Genomic DNA, 26,643 nt, shown 5'->3' with positions numbered 1-26,643 from the left:
ACCTCAGGCACAAAGCCTTGCTTGAGCTTAGAGGAGGGCCTTTAAGCTGGCAGGCTAGGGGATATTCTGGGCAGCCAGACAACGCTGCATTCCTTTCCCTGTGCAACTTGTATGAAATGCTGCATCTTAGACAGACACTTATTACTGTTTAAACTAACATTTTCCAAAAGAGAAAAAAAAACATTTAATCAATATCCCCAACTGGCTCAAGAGCTCACCTCTACAATGGAAGGAGAAGAGAAACGCTAAGAGGGACGAGAGAGCGAAAGGAGAGTGTTTTCAGGTGAAATGAGAGATGTGAGAGAACCAACAAAACAGTGATGGTCAGCAAGTCTCTTCCAGAGTCATGCAGCTGTACAGAAGCTTTTTGTACCAGAGGACAGATTTTATAGCAAGCCAGAGAAGAAGCGTCTCTCTCTAAAGGAGTGCAAGGTAGGGGGTGAAGAGAAGGGAAAGTAAAGGAAAAGGGAAGCTCAAGCTGCTCGAGCAGCTGTAATGCTGTGACTGGGACCAGTGGACGATAAGCTATAAAACACGTTGGCTGGATGTATGGATAAGCATGAACAGAGGGGTCCCTCATTTTCATCTCCAGTGCCTGCAGTTCTGGCAGGAGGCTCCCTGGATGCTTGGACGTGGAGGACAAGTGAAGTTTCTTAGGTGCAGGCACCGCCCAAAAGGAGGCCTTCCCAAGTCACAGCCTCTGCAGTCACAGGATAGAAGCACATGGAGCTGCTTTGACAGTCCAGAAAAAAACTGGCCAGTATCTTAATTCAATTAGACTTTTCTAAGGATAATGAAAACATCCACAGTGGTATCAGATAGGAAATCAGTTATAAACTAGTACAGACCCTCACATTTCAAAGTGTACAAAAGCCAACTGACAGAGACATAAAGAAGCGGCTTCTATCTCAGGGTCATTGCTCCAAACTATCCACAATGGTGTAGTTCTTCATTTTTCAACCAACACTTGGTCTCAGCTCCAGCATCACAGCCAGCTCCAGTGTCCAAGACAGCGTATTGGACGAAATGGGTCAGTGATCCAAGCAGCATGGCAGTGTGCCTCTGGTGTAAAGCAAAGACCACACTTCTTCAGTTCCACTGAGGTACCCAAGGACCCACCCCATCACAGGAAAGTTTTGAGTGAACCACCTGGTTAAAACAGATGGTTTTTCCACTGACAAGAACCCCAAACAGTTCCTTTGAACAAGAGGCTTCATCACTAATCTCCTATTTTTACTCTTTCCATAAAGGAGAGTGTTGGATTAGGCCTGGGGGCAGAAGAGCTAAGTGACTCTGCTGATTGCTCATCTCTTTTTGACAGCTAATGAAAATCATGCATCTCTGCTGGTTCTTTTGTGTTGGTCATCTGCATGCAACATCAGTGGACCACAGAAGCAAAAGAGAGACTGCTCTTGAAGGGGACCAAGTCACTGTCATCATGCACAGGATCCTAGACAGCAAAACCAACTGTTTTCTCTACCTCTCAGGATGTAGCTTACTTTACAGGTTTTGATAAGCAGTTCAATACCTGTCTTCAGACCTCAGGCAGGCTGGAGAGGAGCTATGGGGTACAGTATCTTCTGGCATCCAGTTTTGGAATTCCACCTCAAGCAACTCATTTATGCTCCTTCTCAGGCCAGGTCAGAAAGGAGAACTAACAGTACCTCATCACCAATAGAGCAGAGACACACAAACCGTTGATACCCCAGTCCTCACAGCAAGATGCCATGGTACGAGGCTTGGAAGAACCATTGACGGTAAACATGATTCATACAGCAAGCATCTCACAATCTCGTCCATCTTTCATGTTTACCTTATGTAGCCAAAATAATAATGAAAAATCCAGTTTGGTGGGATAAGACATTGAAGTTAGGGCTACCCCATTGCATCAACCTGCAGCCTAGGTCTCAGATGCAGAAGAGTCCTCTGAGAAACAGGAATAACCTGCAAATATCAGGAGACTAGATGCCCCTTTCTAATAAGGCTTACAGATCAGAGTCCTCTCAGGCAAAAATGTGGCTTACAACAAAAACTCAGGGGAGGGGACTAAGAAGGAGGATTGAAATGTAAGGCTACATCTAAGATAAAGCTCTTCTAGGGAAACAAGGCAAACAGCAGAAAGACATTTCTGCTGTGCAAAACGCGGCATGGCCCATCTTTACCTGAACTGCCCACCCACAGGGTCTAATCAACCAAAGCACATTTTCCACTGGTGAGGGACAGGCCAGACAGGTAAAGGCAGATGAAACAGAGGGTCTCTGCAAGGTCTCTGCAACCTCCACTCTCCCAAGGCACGAGCTGAAAGTCATCGCTCCATCGCTAATGGAAAAAAGGGAGAAGGTTGGGGTGGGGAGAAGAGATTAGACTCTCTGTATGAGATTCTGGGAGCTGAAGTGAATAAAAAGCTAGCTGAAGCCTAGCAATCCGCTCTGCTAAAAACCGTATGTGCAGATACAGAACAATGCTGATTTTACACTAGAAACCAGGAAACGGGGTGGAGGGAGGATGCAGGACAGCACTGTGTTTCTACATTAGGATTTTTAAGTACACTGCAGGATTTCTGTCTCAGAGTACTCATTGAGTTACATCAGACTGTAATGGCCTGTTGATTTTGAGAGATTATGGCAGCACTGCTGATGCAGGGGGAGAGGAGATGGAAGGAAAAAGAAAATGTGATGTATCAGCCAGCGCACGCACACATTTCAGATGATTACCTATACTCCTGTGCAAGAGAGACACAGCAGATTCACAGTGGGACCAGGACTGGGAGGGGACCATGCACAGGACCCTGTTAGTAATCTCAGCTGGTATGGCAGGTGGTTTTGGTCCATCCCTCATCCCCATTTCATTCCCCTGGGGCAGCAGATGCTAAAAGCAACATTTCTGCAGGGGAGTCCCATCCAGGGCTGGCAGGACCAGAGCCACACGGCATGGCACGGCAAGCGTAATGGAGGAGGTGAATCCCATGTGTTCAAGGCACGCGGTGTGTGCCTGAGATGGATTCAGTCTCACTCTGCCAGGCTGACAACTTTGCCTGCCTGCCTTTCTCTCTCTCCTGTATTTCACAGAGAGATGGTATCCTTTCCTCTTCCTTTCTTTGCTCCCGGGCACAAGCAATCAAGAACAAAGGATGAAAGAAAAATGCAGTGGGGGGGAGCGAGGCGGGGGAGGGACATTTGAGAGTTAGGAAGCAATCTTTAGCAGAGAGAAGAGAATTTTAAAAAAAAGGAGGAAGAAAGGAGATGCATAGACTTGGAAAAAAACACAATATGCAAATGAGGCAGAACAAAAATCAGAGCTGGGAAAAAAATAAAATAAAATCACACCAAACAAACCCACCTCTCCATAAGCTCTCTGTTTCTCAGACAGGGGGTTGCCATTGGGGTGAGGGGTTCCCAACGTCTTCTACCACCCTCCATCTCCAGCAGACACCCGTGGCTCACTGCAGGCAGACAATCTGCCCTCTGGGGCATAGTGAGGGAAGGGAAGAGGGAAGAGTAAAGCGATTCTGGAGCAGTGAAAACCCTTGTTTTCTCTCTGAGGTAGGGAGCTGTGGGGCAAACAGAACCAGCCAGGTGCTTCTAACATGATGTTTGTCAAACAATCTGATTTCAAGCTTCACTGGAGTAGTCCCTCAGCAGCTGCTTTAATCTACTGCAGCACCTCTCCCCCACAGCAGGCTGCATTCCCCTTGTCCCTCCTCCACTCTTCCACCAGGACAGAGGTACCCCAGGAGCAGAGACCTCCACCCTGGCTGGCAGCAGGTTGCCTCACAGATGAAACAACCTCAGGCCACACCACAAGCTAAGCAGGATCAGGCTTGAACTGGAGGTTTCCAAATGGCATCCAGCTGCACAAGGAAAAGGGGGATTTTGCCACTGCAGATGACATACTGCTTTCAGTGCAGAGCCCTGATGCTGCTCAGAGGTGGGTGTCAGCAAAGGTGGCCTCTTCCCTCCAGACCATGGAGTAAATAAGTCATCCATCAGCTTGTTCATTAGTGACACCGTAGCTGGTGGTGTGTTACGACACACCATAGTGCAGTTACCCTTCTACTCATCGTCATTTATTTCTTCTTCCAAGGTACAGCAAAACATCAGTGTGTGCTCCTCAGCTGGGAACAGTGAGAGGTGTAAAAGGGAACTAGGAAGCAGCAGGATTCCTGGCTTTTAGACCAACTCTGGGGCTGACTCACCTGAAATGCCACTTTTTAGCACCAGTAGTGCTCTCCTTTCACATAAACAGCAGCTCCTTTGTCCCAGCTTTCTGTTCTTCCTGCCCACATTTCTACTCCAAACATTATTAGTTGTTTGTCCAGTTCTGCCTGCAAACAACTGAAGCTAGGGACTATAAGCTATGGGTTGGTCTTTACAAAACAAACATTTTTTTAAAAGTTTATCAATATCAGAAAAATGGATTATTACTTTTACTTACTACCAAGAAGCATCATTTAACTTAGTAAATACTAACTGCCTAGAAGCACAAGTCACAGTTGTGTTGCAAGGGCTAGTTAAAACAATTTCAAGAAGCTGACAAATTCCACAGCAGAGGTGTCTACACACTGGTGGGGCACATAAAAGCAAAGGCAAAGCCTTGCACTGTATTTTACAAAGGACTGCGGATATCAACGTAAAGCAGACAGGGGAAGCTGTGCACATATTGAGGGCAGCAAGTCGTCTAAGGGGAAAACAGCAAGAGAACTAAAACACAGCGGTGAGAGGGGGAGGGAGAAGAGGACAACAAGTTTTAACAGAGATCTGTGCCAGGCAGATCGGTAACTGCAACTGCCTGCAAAGGTCTCTCACACCTCCAGCAACCGGAGTGGCTGCAGGCACTGGCTGCATTTCCCAGGACCTCCTTTGCTCCCAAGTGCAACTCCCCCACCCTAGAGACCCACGGGGAGGCAGAGCAGGATGTACAATGTCTCAGTCCACATCTTACCCGGGTCTGTGCCCCCATCAGTAAGAACCGCCACCACAACTGACACTAATCGGTTCTCTTGTCAAGCTGCAGAGGTGACAAGGACCACAGGGGCACAGACAAGAAGCTTCCCTCTCTCCAGTCCCCTCATGTCACAGCTAGGTATCCTGGTAGGAACAGGGTGTGTGCATAGCTGGTATTGCCATAATGTGTGTGATGCTTGCTCCATGAATAAAGAGCATCACTATCTGGAGCTGTCGAGCCTGCGTCACTCACTGCAAGAAGCGGGGGGGGTGGGGGGGGGGGGGGAGACAACTACCAGCTTAAACCAGATTTTACTGGTAGGAGCACCACCACAATCCAGGCGCTCAGGGACTTTACAAGGGAACCTGAAACATTACCAGCTGCAGTTGCAGGCTCCATACCCTCCTTCAGCCTGGAAAAGCAACAATTAGCACGTGTGTGTTAGTGCATGCATGTGTTTGCATAAGCCTGCAGTGCAAACATATACAATAAACAGAGCAAGGAAGAAGGAGATTGTTGTTTGAAGCTCAAAGAAGCTATTTGTAAAAATCAGTGTGCAAGTGAGAATGAAAAAAGAGGCAAGAATTACTTTCATCTTTCTGGGAGGGAGAGGGGGGCAGGGAATTAAGCACACACACACCCTGAGCAATGCCCAGGAAGAATTATGCCACTCGTGATAAATGCACTTTTCTGGTTCTGTGAAAAATCTGACATAATGAAAGTACCTTGAATGCAATTACCAGCACTTGTTTAGCATGGCAGGGCATTGCACTGCCACTGGGCTCGCTCCTCTCTGCTCCCAATTAGCATGCCAAGTACTCCAGCCACACACATGGGCTCACAGGTCAGGGATTGGTGCGGAGGAGCAGCAACCAGCTACCTTGCCCTCCAATGAGGGAGCGAGCGATGTGCTGGAAAGCTCTGGCTTCCTTCATTTTACATCCTCCCATCCCTATCACACTCTTTTCCTCCACTCCTCCAGGGTCTCTGGAGGCAGTGATAAAAACCGCAAACTCTCCCCCTCCTCTCTCAGCTGGTCTCATTCACGGCTCATGGCAGACCCAGTTTCCTCTGGGGACTCACTAATGAAGACGGCCAACGTTAATCTCTTTCCCCCTCCCTGACGGGTCGATTTATAGTTCCATGGAGAGTCCTGGATTGCAGCCAGAGGGCTTGACACATTCTTCTTGTTCCAAGACGGAAGGGGGGGGAAGAGACAGGCTTGCGCGCGCGCGCGCACACACACACACACTGAAGACACACACGCGCATTTATGATTTGGATTTAGCTGGAAGATGCAGCTGGAAAACCTGTTTACCTGTTCCAAAACAGCAGCTGAAGGGAACAGTAATCGACAGCGCTTTTGTATATATGTGTACACTCCAAACATCTTTGTGTTTCTATAGCACCTCTTTCAGCCCAAAGACCCCAAATCACAGGGATCATTCCCTCATCACCAGGATGAAATAAAGCATCAGTTGTGTGCCAGCAGCATTACCCGTGAGTCATTAGGAGAGGAAGCGAATGATAACTTCTCCAGGATAAACGGCAGGGGGAGGGGAAAGGGAAATTTTAGACAGGCAGAAAGTAATGAACTGGAATCTGGCCAGGACACTGAGGTTATTGTCCCCTCATCTCGTGAAAAGTGTGGTGGGATCTTTAGGAATCGATTGATTGAGGCCTTGGCTCTACCTCTCATCCATAAGAGGTTCCAGCAGTAGTTCCAGCTTCTCCAAGAGTGATACTAGTGCACAGGCTCAGGAACGGCTCAGACAGAAACGCACCCCTCTGGTATCCCCCACCTGCCTTTCTACAGCGCTGTGTGGTATTGCCCACACTGGAACTCCTCACACCTGTCATTCCTATGGCTGCTCCTTCAAAGGAAACTGGAGAGAAGGGAATTCTCAGATATTAACACTGAGCTATAAGGGAGTATCCCTTCCTCCCCACCAGCATTTAATTTTTTCCCCATTTGGCAGTCACTGCCGCAGCCTCACCGCATCCCCTAACTTCACGCTATTTGTTTAGTTCAGTTCCCCGTCCGCACACCGGACTCGCCTGTGATGACAGCACAGCTCTGCTAATAGGGTCAGTCAGTGAGCTACTGCTGCAGAGCCGCAGGGGAGCACAAAACACTGGCTTTATTCCTGTAAGACCTATACATTACCTCCTCGCCCCCGCCCCCTCAGGAACCAAGTGGTGGATTTAAAAGGAGCACTGTCAAGTCATTTAGGCCCATTATTTTGCACTAGAAGAAATGGCCTTTACAAAGCTCAATGGAAGCACACTCTCATTCCATCTTTAAGTAATCTTGAAGGTTTCAATTGCAGGGCTGTAAACCACAATGCAAAAAAGCACAGACAAATACATCAGATATGAGACTGCCCAGACACAGAGTTCCACTTGCCAAGCTGACGGCAGAGCAAAAATAGAAATGAACACTGCACATAATTATAGTATTTTACATTTCCACTGCACTTTCCATCCTGAAAGATCCCCAAGTGCACACACATGTGCATGCATGTGCATACTGAGAAGCAGGATGTTGGGAAAATTCACTTGCTTGTGAAAGAGACCAAAAAATCGTGGTCCAGTAATAACAGCTTGTACTGAACCAAAGCCTTCATTAACACACACATACACAAGCTCGTAGAAAATCATTATAATGTGAAACAAGACTAAGCCAAGCCACAGCAATCTGTAGATCAGCAGCTCCAGCACTTCTGCTGCTGCTGCTCAGCATTTCCCCCAAAACACAAGATTAGAAAACTGATCGTTTATTAGCTCTCACCCTCTGTTTCCCAGCGAAGCCCAAGGTGCCATTCCACTTTGCTACCACAGGGCAGGGGCAGCTCTGAAGCTGTCGATCCCCAGCCTTCCCCTCTCCTGGTGTCGAGTGCTTTGCAGCCTGTAAGCATGCACATCCTCCAGCTCTGTGGGCTGCAACAGCCCCATTTTGCAGACAGCAGAGCATCTGAACAGGGGAACCAAAGCCAGAGACAGTGCCCTAACCACAGTGCTCCTCTTTCCCTCACAACAAAAGAGCTTGTGTCAGGTACAAAGGCCCGTTCTCTATTTCTGTGCCACCCAAGATGCTCTGAGCAAGGATGAAAATGGCCAGGAAAAAGAATGCTTGAAGATAAGCGGGAGCAGAGACGTGACACTGGCAGAAACCTCCAACTTTCTCAGGAGGCTGGGAGGCAGGGGAGAAAAGAGCAGGCGCTAGCTCGAGCCTCAGCCTAGGATGCTGGGTCACTCCCTTCTCTTTCCCACATGTCTGTAGAAAGTCAGTTTTGTCTTCCACATATTAAATATCTCATCGCAGTTTTAAACTCCCATCTGAGCACAGAGGCGTTTCGATCTTGACTTGTGGCCAAGCATATGAAGAACAGGGGTAGGAAGTTCAAGAGGAGACGGAGAAGGCAGCGGCTCTGAGGGCACTAAAAAAAGGAACTGATAGGTCAGGAGGAGGGAAGGAAGCAGTCTGAGGTTATGAAACGATGCAACAGCTGGCTAGATAGAGCTGGGATTTTTTTTTTTTTTTTAAATGAAAAACAGGAATCTCACCAACAATACAATGTAATCAAGTGTAGTACGCAACTACCCATTCAGGGAAGAGCCTCCCTGCTAGTAGCCTTAGCCCTTACACTAGCCTGAGACCAATACCTGCTTTTGATACCCCTCACAGAAGAACCTGTTCACTCAGCAACATGCTACAGTCATGTCTGAGGCTCGGTGAACAACTGGCATGTGCCCCTCTCAGCAGAAATTTTGGGGAAGGATGAGATTTTGTCAAGGACGCTGCAGCAACACACCCTCCTATACTTAGGGAAACAGCCACGGGATTGTTAACAACCAGAGAGGACTCCAGGTTTTAATAAGGTCACATCTGAAAGAGCCCCACATAATAAGCTGCATGGAAGTCAATTTATCGACCTCAGCACACAGGGCTAAGTCAGGCCTGCTGGGATTCAAAGCTGTGGTTGCAGGGTGTGTAGGTAATTCATACCTGATGCTCAAGGCCATCCCCTCTGGCTACAAATGGGAGACCAATGTGATTTCTTAAATTTCATTTAGTTTAATAGTCCAGCGCATTATTCAGAAATGCAAGGAAGACCCTGCTTAAAATAGGATTTTTATTTTGACAATGTCACTTTAACAATAAATAGCTGGCTGCTCAGTTCCCCTGGCAGGGAGACAGCAGGTGCTCAACTGGCTGATTTAGCAGCAGCAGCAACTGCCACCACGAGCTGCTGGGTGCAGTTCACAGGCTGCAATTCCGTACTCCCCACAAGGGGACTGCAGATTCCCAAGGAGGCGGAAGGGCTAACAGGAGTGAGAGAAGAGGTGCAGGGGCAAGCTTGGAGCGAAGGATTATTAAATTAATGAACAAACCTCACTGCCACTCCACTGGGGCACGCTCACTGGACTCCGATGGGCACCCGTGTCAGCTGCCTTCCCCCAGCCTTGTATGCTTCCCTTACTGCATACAGGAATTAAAACACCACGGTCAGGAGACTCCTTTCCCCTCCCAGAAACAACATGCCTACTTTTTACCTGCATGTAACATCAGCAAGATACTCCATGGTCTTCCAAGACCCTCCCCAATGGCTTCCTTTTATGAAATCAAATCAGTGGCTTCAGCTCTGCCTTAGTAAACGACTAGAAAGCAAGAAAACCACGTTGCACAGCCTTGTGCCTACAGAAAAGCAGGGCTATGGCAATATATCTTAGCAGAGGGGATGGTACAGAAAGTGGCTTGTGGCATGAGATTGCTAGAGATGATCTTAAAATACCTTTAAAATTAAAAATAGACGGGTGCGTGTGGCTGTGGTTTGGTTTTTGGTTTAGTTTGGGGATTTTATTTTATTTTTAAAAACATGCTACATAAAGAACATCAAGACAAAAATTCTGGCTATTTCCTTTACCTCCCCCATCTAGCAATGAAAGCTTCTTCTAGGTGGAAAGACTGTGGCAATCAGTGGACCAAGAAAACGATGTCCTCTTCAAACAGTGAGAAACTGGAAGCTGTGATGTTAAAAGGGAATGGGATTTTACCCAGCCCACATCAAAGTCTGGTTGGTCTTCACTTGCTTTTGCTACTGCCTATACCAAGACTTGTATTTATTCAGTTGTTTTAAGCTGAATACAGCCAAGCAGACTCAAAACTCTCTTACCTACAATTAAAGTATTAGAGCTCACAGAAACATCCATTATACCTCAGCAGCAGTTCTCTAAGCCCCCCCAAAAATTAAAACACAGAGCACGCATCACTCTTTATTGTAGCCATCAGGCTTGATGACAGTACCATTTTTTAAATCCGTCATGGCACAGTGGAGGGGGGAGATAAATTGGTACAAGGCCAGTGTAAAACAAACATTCCCTTTGGGTCATCTTTAAAACTAATCTGGACACGACACTAGAAAGCATGCTTAAGGAGACAAACAAAAACCTTACAATTGTGTTATAAGCATACTATCAGGGGAAGAGGCCTGAGTAAGAATAATACTATATGACTGTACTAGCTGACTGTTATTGTTGGCTACTCAAGCAAGGTAGGGCTTCAACAACCCAGAATTTACAGGACTGGGAGCCTGGTGGGTCTCTGGTTTTGATTTTGTGCCAATTCACATTCACTCATGCTCTTGGATAACTCATGATGCCGTCAGCAACTTCAGCCCAGCTGGAAAACTGGGTTAAGAAAGCAGTGGATGCACACCGAAAACTAGGGCTTGCCTGCACAGGGACACACAGGAGAGGCAAGCTGAAGCACTTTAAGCAGACGGGTAAAATGGCATTAAACCCCTGTGTGGACAGATTTATACAGAACACAAATGTATACCTGATTTGCCTGCTTCACTACTAAATCGATTTTTACTAAATCAGCTGAAAGTTAATTTAAATCTAAATAAGGGTATGGTCAGATCAGCCAAGCCATCTGGTCAGAGCAGGCTAACAAGTTGCTGTCCTTTCAGTTAGACATCAGTAACTCACCATACGTGCTTCCAGTCTTCTGTCACGCAAAGAAACTTACAGTATCCTCAGAGAAATCTCCCACAAATTGTTTTTGTGCTGCTTAAAAATCATAGGGGACAGTTTGGCTGGGAGTCAGCAATCTGGTACATTGGCAGAGGCAGGCTACAAAGGATGCCCCTAGAGTTGCCAGGCTAGCACCATTCCTCAGCTCCAAAATTAAATAGACAGTCAAACTTTTAATTTTCCCCAAAAAAAGACAGAAATACAGCTTTGACCCTGCTGGGATTCTGCCTCAGGAACACCCAGAGATGTTGCCACAAAGAAGGGGCATTCATCTGCAGCAGGATGTCTTGCAGCACCACAGTCACTTGACAGAAACAAAAAGCCAGGCAAGGGCTACTGGCAACTCTGACGCACGCTACTCTAGCACTGGGCAGGGACTCAAGAAAACAACTTCCCAACCTCCTCCCAACAGTGACTCCAGCTGTGCACCTGCCTCAGGAGATGCTGGCATGTCTTTATGGCCTTGACAAGAAGATGCCTCTCATGCACTGTCTTCCTCACTTGGAGGAGGCCCCCCAAACCATGCAGGCTCACCACTGAGTGGACAGACCTCCTGTGAGTGGACACAGAGAGCTGAGCTTGTCACTGAATACAGGGAAACTACAGAGTTGGCACAGTAGCTGTTTCCTGAGGAACAACAAGTTGCTGCCACCAGGGAACATGCTGTTTTAGCGTCTACCTGATTTTCTGTCCTTCCTGCCCCAGGGTCACATTGCCCTCAACTAGGATTTTGTAAGAATGAGAGTGCAAGGATGGAAGGGAGATGCCACTGCTCTCCAACTCTCCTGCACTGGGAGCCAGCTGGGGGTGGGCTCAGTCCATCGTATCCGTCCATACCATAAACCCCTTCCAGCCAACCCATCAATGTGTCACCAGGGCCATCCTCTCCCCTCTGTTCTATCTAATCAGCACACACCAGCGCCAGGGCTCCTCACTGCTTGCTATCTCCTCCTCTCACCAGAGCTTTGCAGCGCTAATTCTTCGCCAGCTGCTCTCGCTCTCCTTGTGCGTGTTCCTCCTCGCAGCTCCACCGAGCACACCTCTGCTCCAACCCACCACCCTGCGCCACAGCCCTGGCCACCAGGCTCCTGACCCCCAGGACCCACAGCTGCCCAAGCCCAGCTGCCCCCCAGCCCCAGCAGCGCTCTGCATTTATTTGGAACATGAAAGCAGCAAAAACCCCCATCACCCTGGGGAGGTGGCCTGGACCACCAGCCTTATCCTGCCTGCAGCTTAACTAGCATGCTAAGGCTGGAAGGGGAAAATGCCAGGCACACCCCCCCCGCCCCCCCCCCCCCACACCTCCCTCTGCAACCCCGCCAGCTCCCTCCCCAGCTTGCCACCGTAGTGTAAACCCTTTTGTTTCTCGTCAGAAATACAGCCACTATTTCAGAAAAATCTCTCCCCTCACCGCTGGTAGAAATACCAGTCTGAGACAGTAGCTCTCTTGATGATCACAGACGGTGGAATATTCCAGAAAAAGAGGACGATTTGGGGAGGGGGAGGGGAGGAGGTATCTGGGATCCAATCTTCTTCCACTCCCTGCCAACCCCCCTCCATCTCTAGCATATTTCATTTGTATCATCAGGATTTCTGTGAAATTTTCCCCCAACCCTCCCTCTCTCCCATTTCAACTCCTGGCTAAGCTCAGTCAAAGGTGCACAAGAGTAACACGCTGCTCCACTTTTCTCACAGGCTGGACAAATAAGTCTTCAGCTAGCCACATGCAAGCCATTAAAAATATATTAACATACCCAGCAGGGTCTGTCACTTTTTCTTTTCTCCTCCCCCTCCCCATTTCTTAAACACAGAGAAGGAAGAAATCTTGCCACAGTAACAAGAGGTTTTCATCAAGTCTCATTACCTCAAGCACAGCCGCACACCACAGCCCCCACAGAGAACAGCCTTCGGTTCCTGCTGTCATTAAAGGAACGAAGATCTTAAACAAAAATTAAACCCAGGACAGCATGAAGTTGGGAGCACACAAATGGATAAGGCAGGGAAGGGTGTGTGAAAGCCAAATGGAAGAGCAGGAGCAGAGCCATCAGACAGGGCCCTGCTCAAGCGGTTCGGGAGGGATAGGGCAGGTTAAACATGTCCCGCAGAGTGGGGCAGGGGCAGGCATTTTCAAAGTTTCAAGGCAGCATCCAGAGGTATGCTATATTTCCCAGAAACTTAAGTGACATAGCAACGTCCTGGAACATTAATAAGGCTCAGGGTAGAACCAGACCAGCTATTAAGATAAGCAAGAAGCTTTTTCTAAGATGTTGCACAATGAGGATGATTTTGCTCACTCTTTGAGACACATCCATTTTTACTCCAGGGGGTTCTTAACCCTTCCAAATGGTACCGTGGCCCACACTTCCCAGAGTGGCTACACAGTGCATCTTAATCTGCAGCAGCTGCTCTAAGCCTGAAGCAGGTGGCTGCTGGTGTTACTAGTTTGGGAGAAGGATTTGAAGGGTGGGAGGCAGCAACTCAACATTTAAACAAGACATTTCTGTAAAAGGGGGTTGTTAGTCAAAGGGCTATCAAGTCAAAGTGCCCTTAAACTGTAGTTTCTCAAGTATTTCTTTGGGCAAATTACTGGGTTAAGCAGCTTTCCTCTCCACCCTGGCTACTTTAATCCAGATCAATTCCCTGATCCAGTTCAGTGTACAGCAGTACGTTCAGCTGCACTGGCACAGCTGAACAAGCAGCTCAGGAGCAGCAGGGGCTGCTGAAAACAACGCTCATAAAACTACATCCTCAGATTCAACAGGCATAGCACTTAGCCCCAGGAGACCAAGATGCTGCATGCAAACCCCATGAAAACAAAGATATGGGAAGAGGGATACTTCATGCATGGCTAACTGGAAAGATATTTTTTCCTGAGCCAAACAGGACATAAAAACCCAAAAATCTGGTGACAGTGTGGCCATGTTTTATGCACCTCTAGATGAGACTAAGTTTTATTTCTCCCATAGGAATGGGGGAAAGCAAAAAGCTCTTCCTTGTGAAGCAGGCAGTACAGTCAGCAAAGGCAGAGCTATGCAGAAGAGCCGACGATGGTAAAGCACCGATGAAAGGTGGACAAGGACCTCTGACAAGCAAGGAGGAGGATGAGAACCCCCAGCAGGTGAAGAGCAGGAACGGTGCAGGGACTCTACAGAAATAACTCCCTGGCAGAGCGGTGATGAGAAGAAGGGAGCTGGGACATGAACTGGATGACACAGCGGCAGGATGGGGATGTAGAAGGGTCCACCCTGGGTGCAGAGGAGGGGATCAGGAGAAACAGTAAGGAAGCTACTTCATATCTCTGGTGTCACAACCATTCCGATTGTGAACAGTTTAATGGGTCATTATCTAAACAGTTCATACACCCTCCAGTTCTGGAGTAATTACATTCATTCTTTAAAAGGACATCACATAGAGGTCTACCAGTATCACAGAAGCAGACAGGAGAGTGAGAAAGATGTCTGACAGTACCAGGAACAAACCAGAAAACAGCACTGATTTCATAATGATATGATACAAGTCAAAGATATATTCACCTCTTGCAGCACTGAAACCTGCTCTACTCATCCTACCTCGGAAAGGGGATACAAGGAACTGAGGTGGTTCAGCAAGGGGCAACAAAGAGAAGAGATCTGGAAGACAGCAAATACTTACATGAAGTCCACATGTGCAAAACAACAGCTATGTGCTACAGGGGAAAAAAGAAAGTCTTCTAGTGCAACCAGACTATACTGCATACCAGGGCTGTGACACAGTGGGTGCACATTCTTCTCGCCAGGAAACCCATCCAACCTCTCGCCGCCAGCCACCGCAACCTGGCAATAACTGCCATCAGCCATGGGAGAGGGCCATCCCTTGAAGAGATAGCAGGGCAGACTCTTTGCCGACGTCTGCCAAACTGATACAGTGCGCGCAGAGTTTCACCACAGAGCCTCGTGGTTGGTATTTCCACAGCCTCACAGAAGAACAGCTTGGCTGGGTTGCTCTTCCTAGCTGTTTCAACATAGGTGGCACAAACTCTGTCATGTAAAAGAAATTGAGAGCCCGGCTTTAAACTCATTGCAGGAATATACTGTAGTCTTACCTGCACAACCAAGTTTGACAGCAACGTAATTAGGTCAGGGGACAGCGGTGCTGTAACAGATTCCTTGGACTTGGCTCTATCCAAGGTAGAGACGTACAAGAATGCTGCTTCAGCTTGTGTCTGCTCACTTGCCAGCAGCCTGGATTCTTGAAAACCTACTCCAAGTGACTAGCCCATCTCAGATCACAACTCAGGCCCTTGATGTGGACTCCCAGCTCCGTACTTCTGCAACAGCCTTGCTAAGGACAGTGGAGTTTGAGCCAAGGTACATCAGCCTGCAGCTGAAACAGGCCTACAATAAATGCCAGAGGAGAAGGGGGAGGCGGGGGGGGAGGCTCTAGGCAGCACGTGCAAGGAAGGCACTTGTATTGATGCAGGCTAAGGTCATCCCAGAGACCAGGAGTTTGACACCCATGATTAAAGCATAATCAAGAAATGTCTCCTGACAGTGAAGTCTATTAAGCTGTGGAACAGGCTCCCACGGGAAGCAGGGAAGCCTCATCCCGCTGTCTCTGTAAGGAGTGACAGGCTGGCAGTAGAGAATCAAGTCCCAGGACTGGTGAGATGGCCTGATGGGGCCAGTCCCACATGACGCTTCTTTCAGGAGTAACACCAACTTAAGAAATTCCCTCCACCACTCCTGCAATATCCCCTCCCCAGTTCTGCCAACACTGCTGCTTGCAAGGCAGCACCGCGGACTAGATCACTGTAGCCTGGATTGCTTCACATATTTGGAGGGTTGGGGCTTTTGAGCCATATCAGGTCACTGATGTATTTCACACCACAGTCCTACCAATGGTTGCATCTGCACAACCAGTGGGATGACAGTGGTGGTACAATACAGAATGTGAGGTGGGAGGTGAGGAAATAGGAATTTCTTAAGCCATGCTATAGGTATCTTTATACTAACCCTGTGTGCATGAATTCATGCAAAGAAAGGCAGTGGAGGATGCAACTAGGGTGGAGGGCGTTAACTAAACCATGATTTAGCATGGTCAGAAGTGTGTAATTGGACATGACCTAACATATATAGAAAATATCTTAATTTACAGCAGAGAATCTCACTCTTAGTAATGTATCTGGTATCAAGTTTAAGTTTCTGACACACTGGGCTAGTACTAACTTAGTGTTTTAGATCTGAAGGCCCGTCTCAGTTTTGAATTTATTTAATGCTTAGTTGCCTCCCTTAAACATTTCCTTTTTATATTTTTTGAATGGGGGAAAGATCAGCTTGGATTTGAACTGTGCAGATCAACAGGAACACATATTTTGCCCCATTTAAAGCTAGCAGACACTTATCTCCCTTTTTGGTGGTTTTTTTTTGGTTTGGTTTTTGTTTGGGGATGGAGTGGGGGGAAGGAGGTGTTAAGAACATCACAAAGTTCAAAATTAATGTCTCAACTTATAACACACCTCCCCCTCTCCAACAACACTGGTTGCAGAAGCCACCCACGGCTGACACTACTCATGAAGCTCCATATGGTTCTGCTTCCCTTAATTTTTCCTCAGCCTCACAAACTTTGGCACTGCTCAGGTTTTCCTGGTCCTTAGGAAACAGGAGAGATTCCAACAATTTCAGCTTCTCCTTCCTTCGTTTTTACAAAGCTCCCACGGTGCCATCTACAAAAAACCTATTGTAATGACAAAGCATAAAGGCACATTTTTCTGAACATCACTGGTGCTGTAGAATTTTTCATATTGCACTTAGTATTGTTAACAATTACTTACATTGCATTAGAGTTGAAGGACCTCAGTAACATCAGGATCCCTCATGCTCAGCGCAACGTACACATACAGCAACAAACGTCTGTGCCTGAGTAACAGGCTAGTAAAGTTATTTTATTTAAGGTAGAAAGGCTTCAAAATGGAGTGTCATTTTAAAGCACCCATGAGTTGACAACAGTTTGTATGATTATCACAAACCGCTCAAAGAAAGCTTCCAGTACACCCGGGAAGTAACCATGTAGACAGTGAGTACCCTGTACGCACCATAACTCAGCAAGTGCTTTTTGCAGCTCCCTTCTACACTCAGTCATGAAGGATATAGATCATTACAGCCTCCAGCTATAGAGCTTTAGCTCACAGAGTAGCAGCTCACACTTTTAGCTCTGGAGATCCCCAGTTCAATCTGCTGCATGTCAGCCAAGAGGGCAGCTGTCATAAAATTACAGCCACAACTTTGCATGTGAAAAAGTAGGGAGAGCGAACAGAGATCTTATTATAGAATTCTGGTTGCAACCTGCTGAACAGCTCCCTATTTAAAGTACTTCTCGTAAAGAGGGGTGGAGGAAGGAAAGAGAGTCTTCCAACTCAGCTTCCCAATTCTCTCTGTTTTGCAGAAGAAATCAGTGCTGCTTTGCAAAAAGTCTTTTGTTACAAACGCACATGTATATTAGACGAAGCACTCAAGTACAGAGCCAGGAGCAAGGCTCTAGCCCCTCATCAGTCAAAAAAAAAAAAAAAGAAAAAAAAGAAAAAAATTCTCATTGCTGCAACCAAGACATCTGAAGTCCAACAAGGCATCTTAGCTTCTTTCTGAACTATAACCATTCACCAGCAGCCAAACCATTTGGCTATGCAATTTAAGTATTAAAATTTAAGTTCAAGAAATCTTAACTCAGTTACATCTTGTTTTCTTCAAACTGTACATACAAGCTCTCAGGGAGACTCAACAAAACAGAGAATCCAGGAGGAGAGTATGTTTGAACTACAAAGGTACAAACCATGGCAAAAAATTCAGTCTCAAATGAAAAGATCTTTTAATGAGTGCGACACAAAACAATTAGATCAAGTTCCTTCTTATCCGTTAATCTTTCTGCACACACACAGCAGTTTTTGAGGCAAACTTTTTTCCAAGCCAAGATGTTCAAAACCAGAATTTGAAACAATGTAATCCAGTTTTAAAGAAACATTAGTTTTCCCCCAACAATTATTCTAGAAATATGTCCTTCCTCAATAAAGCTATTCCAGGCTTGAGATACAGATTAAATTCTTTGCAGAACATTCTCCTCTCCTAGACAGTCCCATCCATCCATGACCCAGCACAGAACCTGTGGGTTCCCCATTGCCTGGAGTGAATCAACCACTTTGGACCATCAGCAACAGATGGGAGCTAACTCTTCAACTTCCCACAAACTACTTACCTGCTTGCTAAATACCGCTCGAAGTAGACCAATGTGACTCAAACTGTTCAGTACCCACCTGCAAGAACACAGATTCACTGAAACACGTCAACTAGGTTCATGCTCGCTGCTACACCAGTGGCCCTTCAAAACCCCAAAACGCAGTGTCATGCTTCCAACAGGATTTGAAGGAGAAGTACCTAGTAGACAGCCAAGCTGGAAGGTGTTCACATGATTGCTAACACCAAGCACAAGCCTGCAACAGTTAACTCCAGAATTCACTAACACTTTGTATTTAAACCAGCTGAATTCTCTTGTGACATCCTCTTATCAGCCTCATTTCTGAAGACCCATTTTCATTTGGATCAGAGTCTTCTGCTCCTCACCTCAAGCAAGATCTACTCAGGAAACTCACAAACTACCTGACCATCTCCCTCCCTTTAGAAGAGGGTGAGGGAAAGAATCGAGGACACGAAGCCCAGTTTTGAAGAAAGCTATGTGCAGCTGCAGCAGCACAGAAACATTTGGGGCTGATTATACACATGCAGCAAAACCCTGGCTTGGCTCATCCCACAGAAGGGACCCATAAAAGGTTCACCTCTCCCTCACCTACTGCAACCAGGCAAAGCTCATGAACATCCGAACCACACTTGTTGCAGACGTCCAATGAAAGCAGTACAACCCTATGCAGAGATGACTGAAATGAGACACCATTATGCTATTTTCTGGTATTATTTCTGCAAATTTAGCACTGCTAAAAGGTTCCAGATAGACATTCTCTGGAGACCAAAATCCTTTGCCTACCCTGAGAAGATATGCAGAGAAAACAGCAGCAAAACTTATATGTGCTTTTCTCATCTCTCCCAGCCTGCTGAGGCTGAAATGACTGACAAAGGTCCAAAATGAGGGACACACATAAATTATTAATATTGCACTAGTAGTCTTGCTGTTGCTGTGACAGTCTAAAGACTTAACAGAGGCAGACTCTGCAGGGAAATATTACTTTACTTCAAAATCATTCATTCAGGAAACTTGCACGCTGAGGAGAAAGAATCATTCTGCAGCACGCTCTGTCAAACCCCTCAGCTTTAAGACCCTTCATTTCTAAAGCAAAAGCAATTCTAACAAGAACAGGAAATCAAAGTGAAGCATAAGGAGCTTTGGATTTCAAGTGAGCAACACTGGAACAGCATTACTTCCGGACACAAACCCTAACACACATCTTCTCATGCCTGACCTGGAAAGTCCATCCCACTTCTGAGAGCCAGATAAGTGTTTTGTCTCTGCAGCCTCTCTGCTGAAACAGCCAAGTGGCATACCAGCGAGAAGATAATGGGTAGCCACGCACTAGTAAGTGGAAGGGAGCCAAAAAGCCACTTCAGTTTGCCACTCCGGCTGCAACCTGTGCTTTAAGCCCATGCGAGGCTCCGGATTCACATTCTCCCTGACCTTTTATTTCATTCCAAGTCTCATGCTACACCTGCTGCCATAGTAGCCACATATCCGTAAGCAGCACACAAAGAGATGCAGCTTCTTACTGATCTATTCGCTTCCTTTCCTCTGTTGCAAGGGGAACAGTTTATGCACAGGTATTAGTCTGTTTTGCATTAATTTCTAGAACTGGTACAAATGACCTGAACTTTGACATTTCTGAAAAAAAGTTAAATTATTTTCATCTTTCTTAGTAATCAGAATATATTTACTTGTCATTTAAAACACAAAATTTCCCTCCCAAAATATTTGAAGTAGTTACTGAAATGTTTTCTTTACCACAGTCCTTCAAAGCCTCAAGATTATTAATAACATTTTGAATATAAAGACACACAACATTGCTCCATACCAATAAAAAAAAAAAAGAAAGCAGTCAATTTTTCACACAATAAAGTAATTAATTTTGAAAACTAGTACTTTCTATTAAATATTATTGCATTTAAAAACCCAGAAAGGTTTCCAATAACTCTAGACACTGATTGGGGCAAAGAAAAAAAGACCCTACCCCCAGCTGGATGGCATTCCTCTCTTTGGGTGCAATGTGGTAACATTTGATTGACGCATCTGATCCATTCCAAAACTCCAGGCGATGTTTTAATCATCAATGGGCAGAATCCTATTAATTTGCAGGAAAAAAAAGAAAAAATGGAAAAACAGAGTAGAATATGGAAGCAGGAAGGACACAGAGCATCTGGCATTTGTCTAGCAAATCCACCTGATTTAGCTAGGTCCATAATAACAGATTAAAGACTGAGTTGATGGCAGAAACTCACATCTACCAGTATAAGCCCCTTCCTTCCCTCCACCCTCTTTCTGCCATCTCAGCTCAATGCAGTCTCCCAACACAACCTGGAACGTTAGTCCCATACCAAAGGAAATGAAATAGGAATAGCGAAAGGAGTGGGAAGAGATAAACCAGGGTAAATAGGGATAGCATGAAGAGCCCATTGGCATGCAACCAAAAGCCTGCATAGGCCCTTGCTACAGCAGAAAACAGGAGATCAGGCACATACGAGGAGATGGCAGGAGAGCAGATGCAAGAAGGTGAAGGTTCAAGTGGTCCCTGAGCTCAGGGTGTAAGAAATGGCAGTAGGCAGAGTACAGAAGTGAGCCCCAGCATGCACAACAAGCTCAACTTCAGAAGCAGCAACACACCAGGCAACCCGCTAGCTTGGTGTCTGCTGTGATAGGCATTTTCATTATTGACGGTCATGGTACGAGAAATGTAGTGTGAACCTTCCACATTAAACAAGGCTTCCCAGTCCACCCATAAATTTATTTTGCTGTCACCCAAACCCAGATCCGCCAATATCAATCACTTCTGCTCTGAAACAAGCCTCCACTTAGTCTTGCACCAAACAGTTGCTGCTGTTTCATTTCAGCACTGATAAGCACCACAAGCCCTCGGGACCCACCAATGTAAGAGGCAGCACAATCCCAAGGGGAATTTACCCGTTCCACCAGCTGCCAGAACATGAGCATCGTCAGTGTGACCCTTCCAGCTGGCCAGCTGATGCGTCAGACCAGCCCACATCCCCATCAACCGACCTGGAGCCAGGCACCTTCCCACTAGAAGTGTAAACCTGGCTGAATGGTCAGCAGGACAGCAGGGAAACACTCCTGGTCTAGCTGGCCAGCTGCCTGTTTGGGAACACGAGCTGCGCAATGGTCTCCGAGCACATCAGTCAGTCACCTGGTTGTTTCTTACATCTGTTCTGTGTTCCAAAGTCTTGGGAGTATTAACAGCGGAGAAAACCTGGATGTGGAAAAGTAGGGAAGGCAAGAACAAGCTGACGTACTGCAAAGGAAAGGAAGCAGCAGGCTGAATGTGGAATCTTACAGTAGGAAAGGTGGTTGCTACAGTGTAGAGCAGGAGCTGGGGGAAACAGGAGGGGGCTGTTAGCAGCAAGAAGGCAGGCGAAGGCATACCACCGCAGGGAACGGGAAGAGCCTGTAGCCTAGGGCTGATAAACCAGATATTGCTGCCAGAGTCTTACACCAGCCCCTAAAGCCTCTACTGTTGACTGAGGGGCTCAGCAACAAGAAGGGCCTGCCACAAGCATGCCCACCTGGCAGCTTCAGGTAGTCATTTAAGGTATCTCAGGTCCGCACCATGAAGTACCCTGAAGATAAGGACACAGACCTTGAATTCAAAATGACACAGTCACATGGACCTCGCACAATGAGAAGAGGATATGTTCCCAGCCCTGACGAGGACTGCACAGCTGCAGCTCACGCCTCCCTTCGGCTCCTCAATATCCAGCCAGATTGCCTTTGTAACCAATCCCCCGCAGCCCATCAGGAGGGCCTGAACCCTGGACCATCAGCAGTGAAAGCACAAACCTCCACCTCATGCTCTAAATAATTAAACTCTGTGGGAGCAGCAGCAGACTCATAAAACTCTTACACAGACCAAGCCAGTCATTAATGGGGGTCAAAGATGAACGCTCTGGGTTTTTTAAGTGTGCTTTGATGCATGGAGAGAGCGGCGAGAGAAGATCTTCATTACCCTCTCTGGTACCTGATGAATTTTTGCTTTCCTGGCTATCAACACCTCCTACTTCCACCCCAACCCCATACCACTGGCAATCATCTGGACAGCCAGAGACAATTAGAAGGTGTGTTTGGATGACATCTGTGCTAGCCAGCCACCTGCAGGTAGGGAAGCAAGAGGCCTCGCTGAGCAAAGCCAGGCTCTACCAGAGGCTCAGCTGGTGCTTATTACGAGGTTTGGGTTTCACACGGATGCCACCAGGTGGAATCCCAGGGCCAGCATGATACTGAAAGTCATGCACACCACAACCTCACTCACTCTCTCCCCTACAGCAAGGCACAGAGCAGAGCACAAGCCAGTAAAATCTGTCAGGATTATCAGCTTGGGCTCAGAGCCAGAGCTGGGAGCTGCCACAAGGGCAGGGAGGCTGCCTGCAGCCCTGCAGGTCAGCGGGAAGGAAGTGGAAGTCCCCTGACAAGCAAGAAGAGGCAGCAGGCAGGAAAGGCAAGACACAGTTGAGAAAAGGTCACAGAAACACTAGTCTGACCCACCCCTTCTGGCCTTAAAACACACACACACATGTGTGCGCACGCGCACCTGAGCTTCTTACTACTATGCTTCGTTCAGACATTTTAAGGAGAGCTCTACTCTTCCCACTCTCTTTGCATTCCCCCAATCCACACCAGTTTTGGAAACGTTTCTTTAAGCTTTCCACCAATGAAAGCCTTGGGTGGAGAGAAGGGCAAGCAGGTTGTTTTGGGGAAGGGGCCACCTCATCAACACAGAAAACTCCCCCAGCAGCACACAGGGATGTTGGATGCTCTATCAGCAGTGCCAATTCCAGCCTGCAATGGCTGAGCCTCTGCCAGCCTGTCTTCTCTCCTGCATTTGTTCTGTGTAGAGGAGAGGCCACAGACTGGAAATGGCTCCAGGATCTCTGCTACTGTGCTGAGAAAGTGGCTGGTGTAGCAAAGCCAGCTTTTTTTTATTATTTATAAGTAGTACTGATAGATGCCCCTTTTTTCAGGTCACTAGGAACCTTCTCCCAACAAACCCCAATACTTGCACTTTCAGAGTAAAGTTAAGAGCTTTACACACAACATCAGCACTCATCTTTCCCAGTATGGCAAAAGCAGCAGCTGTAACCTCCATTATTCTTGGAAATAAGGGGGAAAATAGCTAGGACTCTCGAGCCTTGGCACCTCTTCCCTCCCACCGTTTGGCTACCAGAGCTACGGTTACTATTCAGGGCAGAAGTGCTCAACAGGGCACACATTCCAGTGGGCTGAGCCATCCCATGTGGCCAGGCTCAAAATGGCAGACAGCGATGAATAGGATAATTAGAAAGTACAGCAGAAACCACAACATAAAAACAAGCGGCTTCTATTACAAGAAACAGTTCTATGGCATGGTTAGATCCATCACCCCATATGCTGGGTCGTGGTGGTGCCTCAGGAGCCTGCTGCTATTATCTGTTTGCAATCACATTTCAGCCCGTCTTTCTGCCTAATGCAAGAAAAGCAGAGCTAATCAGATTCACTCTCTCTTTCTGCTTAATGTCTCCAGTTCCCAAGCATGCTCTGTACTGCTTCAACTGATGTTCAACTAATGCTAGCCAGGAGCACACAGTGGGGAGAAAAAAAAAATTGAACTACCTATTAATTTTAGTCCTTCTTTCCACCTATTATGTCTAAAATTCTTTCTACATTTGAGCTTTGCAAACAGAAGTCAGGAAATTCCCGTTTCCCTCTCTACACCACACCCATCTCATGTATGAGTACCCTTCTCCAAACCGATCCTCCAGTGGTATCTGGGCAATTAATTATAGCACAGACCTATCAGGCTTGCCTCTCACTCTCTGAACAGCTTTTTAAAATATTTCCTGGCTAGGAACCTCCACAGAAGGATGTCTTCTGCTGGCACTGTAATAGCCCCTCTTTGTTAATCTATTTGAAGTGACCATCACATGCTCTCCTCCCCCCTCTCTCCCAGCACTATTTAATTATTGCAGTCCTACATGGGAACTCTAATGTGCCCTCGGCATTTCCAGCCTGAGGACAAACAGGGCCCAGGAACGGCTGCTTCTTTCACCGCATTCCTTTGCACTCCACGAGGCAGCTGGAGCATTGCTAGAGTCAGCTATAATACCTGGATCTTTGCTAGAGCAACCAATACAACAGCAGAGAAGGCCCCAGACTGGGCAGATTGCACGCAAATTCAGCGAAGAGATCCAGGAAAGGCTGGCTTACAGGAACACCCATCATGATGAGCCAGGTTAAGCAGCCCAGGAAGAGAGTCACCCATTACAAGTACAATTGAAGATTTGCCAGAAGAACAACAAAAAAAAAGTCAGCAAGTATTTACAGGAGATGAGGAAGAGATGTAGGTGGAAGACAAAAGTGCTAGGATACATACCTCTACCCAGGAGTGAAAAAAAGGGAAACTGCAGAGATGAAACTCCACACAGCCCCTGCATCTGTACACATCCCCCAGCTAATACCCACTACATCAATCAGAACAATGCCAGCTCCAGAGAAGACCCCGATTATCCAGCTCCTTCAGTAAAATCTTCCCCAGAGGCTGCACACATGTGCAAAGGGATGGAAGAAAAACATACTTCTCAATGAGATTACTTGTAGCATTTTCTCTATTGCCCTCTCTCTTACAAATGTGTCTTTAAAAAAAAAATACTGCAGCTGGCTTATAAGTGTGTCAGATTTTTAAAAAAACATATCCTTGAAAACAAAGACACTTTGTGCTCAGCATATCCAGTGGCACCATTATTTAATATCAATACACCAGTTCTTTCCTTTATTCACTCCATCCATGGAACACAAATCCACTGTAACAGCCACCCAGTGTGTAATCTTACCATGCAAAGCAACACAATCCTACAATAATCTTTCTCTTGCCATAATGTCTTCATATACCAACGAGAGGAATTTAGGCTTAAATGCTTAAAAAAAAACCAAACCAACTGCAGTACAGCATAAAACAAATCTCTAAAAACTCTCAAGTTGGAGCAAATTCCCTCATCCCTCCCTACTACTTTCCTTATTTGAAAATGGCTGCATAAACATTTCTAATTTGTGCAGCACACCAATTGCAACCTGCCCCTCCTGCCAGGTACAGCCCTTAGTCGGTCCACACATGCATAGGCTCACTGCATCCTGCTGCCTCTGGCACACTACTCTTCACTGACATCATCTTCACCTTCATGCTGTATAAAATTCACCAGACAGACACAGTATCTGCTCCGTTAACCATAAAGCAATCACTGTAGGCCAACAGATGCCTCCATCTAGTCTTCCAAATGCACACTCTGACCTGCACCATGCCCCTGCTAAGTAGACAATTGGGCATGCATCTCATTAGGTGACACATCCCCCCTTTCCCGCAGTCAGCAAGGGCTAATGCAGATGTACCAATCCATCAACAGCAAAGGTGAGGCAGAAACGCTCTTCACTCTGGTCAGCAGAAGCAAAGTTCGTCTTTGCCAGTTCCCACAGAGTCTGAGCTTCAGCACATGCCTGGCTTCATCGGATCTCTGGAGCAAGACGGCACTATTCTGCAATACCACAGCAGCGTCCCACAAAGCCTTCCCAATTTCTGCTGGTGCCTGAAAATTAGTTAGGCAGGAGTACCTGGAACAACTGCAAGTGACAGTTCAGAGATGGAGAGACTTCCTCCTAGTGCTGTGGTAGTCAGCTTCAGGCCTGGCTCACCATGTGCAGAAAATTCTCTGGACGTTTCCCTGCTCTTGCCATTTATCTGAGGCCACAGGGACCACCTGGTCCCACCAAGTCTGAGGCCTCGGTCCAAAAGGCCACCATCACCATGTTTGGGGAAACTCTTTCACAAACCCAGCATACAGCTATCGCCTCAGGCAGTCTCCTTTAGCCCTCTCATAGGGGAGGGTTATGGCTACTTTTTTTTTTTTTGAGCCCTTTAAAAATAATATATGATCATAATAATAATAATAATAATTCTTAGGCTCATAGCAATGGGCTCTCAGGAACTACAGTACATCTCTTACTGCAGCGGCAGTGAAACTCAACCTTTTCCCTCTTTTTCCCGTTTTGAAAATACTGCTTGGGAATGGAGTCAGCATCTGGAGGCACACAAGTATATCCAGGAGAAGGAATGAGAGGAGCAGAGGGGAAGGGAGGGACCTGAAAATGAAGGCTGAGGGTGAGGTTTCACATTACAGCTGAACCAGGCTAATAGTTCACTGCTGCCAAAAAAGGGGGGCCCCGTTTCCACCTTTCTTTCATTCCCTACCTTTCACTGCTGGCAAAACAAATCTCACCCCTCCTGCGCGGCAACTCTGATGCTAGCCTGAACCTGGTGAGCAGGTTCAGCGCTCTGTCCCAGGAGAAAACTATTCATTTTTTTATATTTTGGGGGAAGTCAGCTTTCCGAAAGCTGAACAAGCTGGATCCGTTTAGCACCAGAGTGGGCACAAGACAAGG

General features: G+C 46.8%; 1 protein-coding gene across 7 annotated transcripts in view; it reads right to left on the bottom strand.

The window, feature by feature from the left end:
* TCF20 (transcription factor 20) overlaps positions 1-26,643 on the bottom strand; it is a 132,113-nt gene that overhangs the window by 98,729 nt on the left and 6,741 nt on the right. For 6 of the 7 annotated variants that reach the window (XR_011328795.1, XR_011328796.1, XM_069807077.1 and 3 more), the window contains exon 2: positions 20,183-20,293. The exons of the other annotated variant lie outside the window; for it this stretch is intronic. The gene's annotated coding sequence lies outside the window, so the exon portion shown is untranslated. The remainder of the gene's footprint in view (positions 1-20,182; positions 20,294-26,643) is intronic. 7 annotated transcript variants of the gene reach the window in all.

This window comes from Haliaeetus albicilla, chromosome 19 (genome assembly GCF_947461875.1).
Source record: "Haliaeetus albicilla chromosome 19, bHalAlb1.1, whole genome shotgun sequence".
Classification (NCBI taxonomy): domain Eukaryota; kingdom Metazoa; phylum Chordata; class Aves; order Accipitriformes; family Accipitridae; genus Haliaeetus; species Haliaeetus albicilla.
The sequence above is the reverse complement of the archived record's forward strand: the minus strand, read 5'-3'. Positions and strand labels throughout refer to the sequence as shown.